A 6,383-nucleotide genomic window follows, 5' to 3' on the forward strand; every position below is an offset into this window, starting at 1 on the left:
GGTTGCTCCCTTTAAAATGGTCCCGTCTTGCAAACATGAGGCTAAGTTTCACTTACTGTTTCATGGCTGTTTTCCTTATAGGAATATGTCTTTTTACATTTCTAGCATGAGGACTGTGTGGGTTAAGAAAAATCAGTATTGGCTGGGTGCGGTGGCTCACCCAGCCAATACTGTAATCCCGCACTTTGGGAGGCCAAGGCAGGTGGATCACAAGGTCAGGAGTTTGAGACCAGCCTGACCAACATGGTGAAACCTCATCTCTACTAAAAATACAAAAATTAGGTGGGCGTGGTGGCACACGTCTGTAATCCCAGCTACTCAGGAGGCTGAGGCGGGAGAACTGCCTGAACCTGGGAGGCAGAGGTTGCAGTGAGCCAAGATCATGCCACTGCACTCCAGCCTGGATGACAGAATGAGACTTCATCTCAAAAAAAAAAAGAAAAAAGAAAAGAAAAATCAGTATTAATTTATGAAAACACCTAGCCCTCTGCACTTCACCTATCAGACTTTAGAGTTTGTGACTTCTGACGACACTGCTACCTCTACAGCCCGCTTAAGTGGTGGCTATTTTCTTTCCCACACCTTAAATACCACTGTGCCTGGAAGCAGAATAGATTTCCTTGTCCTCGGCTGCTGCCCATCCATTCTCCTCTGCTTCTTCCATCAAAAACATGTCATCAGTTACCTGGGTACTTGTTGCCATCTTCTAGTATATAGTCTCCTCTATTCCCTTTTGTTCCTTTCAAATCTTAGTTTCTGTCTGTCTAACACCACCACAGTTATACTTCTTGATGACAGATAAAAAGATGATTCTTTCAGCATCATGGCCTTGGAGTTCATTGGATCTCTCCTTTGATAATTTTGTCTTCTACTCTGCCTCAGCTGCAATTTTAGTGGTAACCTTGAACTTACTACCAATAACTGAAATTTTCTATGAACTCAGACACCCCACTCTCCAACCACTGACCCCTTTCCAGCTTGGTCTCTCTAGGACCCCATCTCCAGTGATCCTTTGACCCCCACAGAGAACTTCTGTCCACTGATAACACCACTTTTTCTCATCTCTCACCCCTCTGAAGTACCCTCTTCTCCTTAAGCAGCTTACCTGGCCAGTCGTCATCACACATACACCCTTAACTCCCTTGCTCCTCTATCTCATACTCACAGCTTAGCCTCAACCTGATTAAATCCAACTGTTTGCTTATTCCATGCCTGCACTTGTGCAAAAGAATAGCAACTTATTATTTTTTAAGATTTGGGGTTGTAGTACATAGATGTACATTTTTTGCAATCCAGCATCTAAGCATCCTTCCGGTCTGGGGTAATCCACTCCTGTGAGTATCTGCACAGGGCAGTGCCCTTCCACCGTACAAGCTGAAAGACCCAGATACTATGTGAAGGCACACAGTGCCAACCAGTTGTTTCCCTCTTAAGTGTGGTGACTCACAGATACAGGGACAATCAAGAAATCAGTCTAACAGCAGCAGAGGAATCATAACATCTTATATAAACTTCCATCTTTTTATGAGCTTGGTTAATTTCAACTTTTCTATCCATTTTGTGAGCTACCCAATAGCCTTCTAATAAAAATTTTCTGCCTAGGCTGGGCGTGGTAGTTCACACCTGTAATCCCAGCACTTTGGGAAGCTGAGGTAGGTGGATCACCTGAAGTCAGGAGTTCGAGACCAGCCTGACGAACATGGAGAAACCTCGTCTCTAGAAAAATACAAAATTAGCTGGGTGTGTTGGCACATGCCTGTAATCCCAGCTACTCCAGAGGCTGAGGCAGGAGAATCGCTCAAACCCGGGAGACAGAGGTTGCGGTGAGCTGAGATCACACCATTGCACTCTAGCCTGGGCAACAAGAGTGAAACTCTGTCTCAAAAAAAATATATATATATATATTCTGCTTAAACTAGTCAGATCTGAATTTATAACCAGAATTTGGGCTGATCCAGGGTCATAATTTTATGAACATAAATTGCTACATTGGGCCAGGCACAGTGGCTCACACCTGTAATCCAGCACTCTGGGAGGCTGAGAAGGGTGGATCACCTGAGGTTGGGAGTTCCAGACAAGCCTGACCAACATGGAGAAACCCTGTCTCTACTAAAAATACAAAATTAGCCAGGCGTGGTGGCACATGCCTGTAATCTCAGCTACTCAGGAAGCTAAGGGAGGAGAATCACTTGAACCGGGGAGGCAGAGGTTGTGGTGAACCAAGATCGCGCCATTGCACTCCAACCTGAGAAACAAGATTAAACTCCATCTCAAAAAAAAAAAAAATTGCTACACTGTCCTCATATTTGTACTGTTTACTAAAGAGGCTTAGACTGCTATATTTTGTGGAAATATATATTTGCCTTTTTTCGTAATTCTGTCAGCTGTTTACTGCTGCTACTGTTTTAATTGATGGAACCACCTTTTTCTCCTTGTCTAACCCACTGTGTGCCTAGAAACTAGCTATTCAAGTACATTAGACCTGTTTGTAGAGTAGAGATTTGCAGTGAAGGCCTCAGGTCCTATCAGAAAAATGTATAGATTTCATGATGTCTACTTTAATTGCTCAGTGGATTTTTAAACTTCAAGCTAATCAGATGTATTAGATGTATTTTAAATAGTGAGTTGATATATTTGTAGCTACTGCTTCCTGTTACAAAAAGAATTACTGCTGTTGGTAACAACTACCATCTATTGAGCTATATTCTAGGCACTGGTTTTTTTTGTTGTTTTTTTTTTGAGACAGTTTCCCTCTGTTGCCAGGCGCCAGGTTGGAGTGCAGTGGCGCAATCTCGGCCCACTGCTGCTTCCCAGGTTCAAACAATTCTCCTGCCTCAGCCTCCTGAGTAGCTGGGAATACAGGCAGGCGCCACCACGTCTGGCTAATTTTTGTATTTTTAGTAGAGACGGGGTTTCACCCTGTTGGCCAGGATGGTCTCAATCTCTCGACCTCGTGATCCGCCCGCCTCGGCCTCCAAAAGTGCTGTGATTACAGGCATGAGCCACCGGGCCCAGCCTAGGCACTGTTGTTCTAAGTACTTTACATGTACTAGTGATTCACATAATCTCAAAATAATTCGTTTTTGTCATTTGAAATTATGAAGTTTTTAGATACTGATTTTACTCACGTAAATATGAACAGAGTGAGATATCAGTGAAAATACGTTCTAGCTCCCTCATAAAGGGATGGCAATAATTCTATGAGTATCTTTGTGAGAGACAATGCTTAGAATTCAGTTACTGGTCACAAAAGATGAGTACAAGATATGGATTCATCCATTCTATACTTTTAAAATAGGATTTGCATGAGAATCAGCTATGTAATAGTGAACGCATCTGAAATCCTGCAGATAAATTCTATCTAAATATCTATTGATTATCTCTGAGCAATGAGTAATCATACCTGTCTTCTTCTAAAAGTAAAGGACTATACAGATTGAGTATCCCTTAAAATTATTAGGATCAGAAGTTTTTCAGATTTTGGAATTTTAAAATTTTGAAAAATTTGCATTATACTAAGCATCTCCCTTAAGTCAAATTATTAAGATCAGAAATATGTCAGATTTTGTAATTTTAAAATTTTAGAATATTTGCATTATACTGGTTAAGCATCCCTAATCCAAAAATCTGAAATCCAAAATGCTCCAATGAACAGTTCCTTTGAGCATCATGTTAGCACTCAAAAAAGTTTCAGATTTTGGGGAATTTCAGATTTCAGATTAGGAGTACTCAACCTAATATACTCAACTGTATTTTATAATCATCTGCACACAATCTCTCACCTTTACCAATATTGAGGAAGCTCCTAACAGAACCTCAAAAATACATACCTATAGGGTTTTTTGTTTTTTTTTTGGATGGAGTCTTGCTCTCTCATCCAGGTTGGCGTGCAATGGCACAGTCTCGGTTCACTGCAACCTCCACCTCCTGGGTTCAAGCAATTCTTCTGCCTCAGCCTCCCAAGTAGCTGGGATTACAGGAACACACCACTACACCCGGCTAATTTTTGTAGAGACAGGGTTTCACCATGTTGGCCAGGCTGGTCTTGAACTTCTGATCTCAGGTTATCCACCTGCCTTGGCCTCCCAAAGTGTTGGGATTAAGGCGTGAGCCACCATACCAGGCCCCTATAAGGATTTAAACAAGCTTATGGTCTCGGCTCACTGCAACCTCTGCCTCATGGGTTCAAGTGATTCTTGTGCCTCAGCCTCCTGAGTAGCTGGGACTACAGGTGCTCACCACCATGCCTAATTTTTGTATTTTCAGTAAAGACAGGGTTTCACAATGTTAACCACGCTGGTCTCGAACTCCTGACCTCAATCTGCCCATCTTGGCCTCCCAAAGTGCTGGGATTACAGGTGTGAGCCACCACGTCCGGCTGGGACCATATCTTAATGAATACATTTTTTAAATGATAGAACCTAGAGAACCACTAACCCTGGCTTTTCGGAACATTTAGACAGCTTACATTTTGGAGCGGAAATATCTATATACCTTTAAAGTGTCTCTATGGGCCAGGAGTGGTGGCTCACGCCTGTAATCTCAGCACTTTGGGAGGCTGAGGCAGGTGGATCACCTGAGGTTGGGAGTTCGAGACTAGCCTGACCATTATGGAGAAACTCCGACTGTACAAAAAATACAAAAGTAGCCGGGTATGGTGGCACATGCCTGTAATCCCAGCTATTTGGGAGGCTGAGGCAGGAGAATCACTTAAACCTGGAAGGCAGAGGTTGCAGTGAGCCAAGATCACGCCATTGCACTCCAGCCTGGGCAACAAGAGTGAAACTCTGTCTCAAAAAAAAGTATCTCTACATCAGGAACACACAAAGAAAACAATTCCAGCAACCCTAAAATTAGGCTCAAATGGAATCAATAAATATTGTCTGGCTAGTCACTATAAATTTTATCTTTTAAAAGCCTGACCTGGTCTTTTTTCTCAGCTTCTATCTTCTCAAAGCTATGGTTCTAACTATCTAGTATTACAGAATGTTACCACTGAACCTTTGAAAGTCATTTAGTCTAATCCCCTCATTTTACAGATGAGTAAATAGGTCCAAAGAGGTGCCCACATGCTTGGTCTCCTGCCTTTTTGCATACTGCATTGACCACAGCAATACCAAGAAAGAGTATGCTCTGAATCTCCTCGACATTTTGCTATCAGAGCATTTGATGCTTCATGGAAAGTCACAATTACAAATTTATTCCTTTTAAAAGGAATAGAATTTCTAATATTAACCTGTGAGAATATCCTGACTGCAGAATGGGCAAACTTCTAGGATAGAATTATAGATATTGCTCAGATCTGCAGCAGTAGGGAGTGTGCGTGGTTTCTGCTGCTGGTAGATGGTAAGACTGTATGACGGTTGTTTTTTTTTTTTGAGACGGAGTCTCGTTCTGTTGCCAGGCTGGAGTGCAGTGGCACGATCTCGGCTCACTGCAACCTCTGACTCCCTGGTTCAAGCGATTCTCCTGCCTCAGCCTCCTGAGTAGCTGGGACTACAGGCACGCGCCACTATGCCCAGCTAATTTTTGTATTTTTAGTAGAGACAGGGTTGCACCATGTTGGCCAGAGTGGTCTCAATCTCTTGACCTCGTCATCTGCCCACCTGGGCCTCCCAAAGTGCTGAGATTATAGGCGTGAGCCACCACACCCGGCCTGGCTGTATGACATTTTAAAGCACAGGCTCAAAAATCACAGTTCACTATTTACATGACTTTAAGCAAGTTATTTCACCTCTATAACTCAGCTTCCTCAACTATGAAGTGGGATAAAAGTATATATCTCATAGCGCAATTAAGAATATTATAATACATAATAAAGAACTCAGGACAGTGGCTGGTACAGAGAAGGTCTCAGTAATTTTGTTTCCAAGTGGCTCTTTAACTTGCCTATTGTTAACAGACTCAATTTCTGAGAGTCTGGTTAGAAAAAGGAAAATTAGCGTTTTGTCAGTCTACCTTGCAAGATGAGGGAAACCAAGTGACAGTGCTGAAATGAACAATGGGCTGAGTGGTACCAAACTTCAGTTTAGTCGCTAGTTAGCCAAGTGATTCTGGTAATAAGGTTAGCTTACATAACCTTAATTTTAAGGCCACATAACGGTATCAAAAGTCCAAGTATAAATTAGTAATTACAAATCAGCCTTATAATACCCAAGTATCTTGAAAACTAAAAATTGAGAGTTGATAAATATAAGAAATTACTCCTAATCCAAGAGGAAGTGGCAGAAATCCCCTGAATATGTTAAATCTTTGCCTTACTAAATACTTGCCAGAAGCTCTAACTATATATTTTCTTATTAATTTCATGTTCATGTTCTCAACAAGTAAACAAAAGTAAAACCAACAAAATTCTCATATTCCTCAGCATTATTTCTTAAAAA

Source organism: Aotus nancymaae, unplaced genomic scaffold (genome assembly GCF_030222135.1).
Source record: "Aotus nancymaae isolate 86718 unplaced genomic scaffold, 86718_ANA_hifiasm-v0.15.2.pri h1tg000059l, whole genome shotgun sequence".
NCBI lineage: Eukaryota > Metazoa > Chordata > Mammalia > Primates > Aotidae > Aotus > Aotus nancymaae.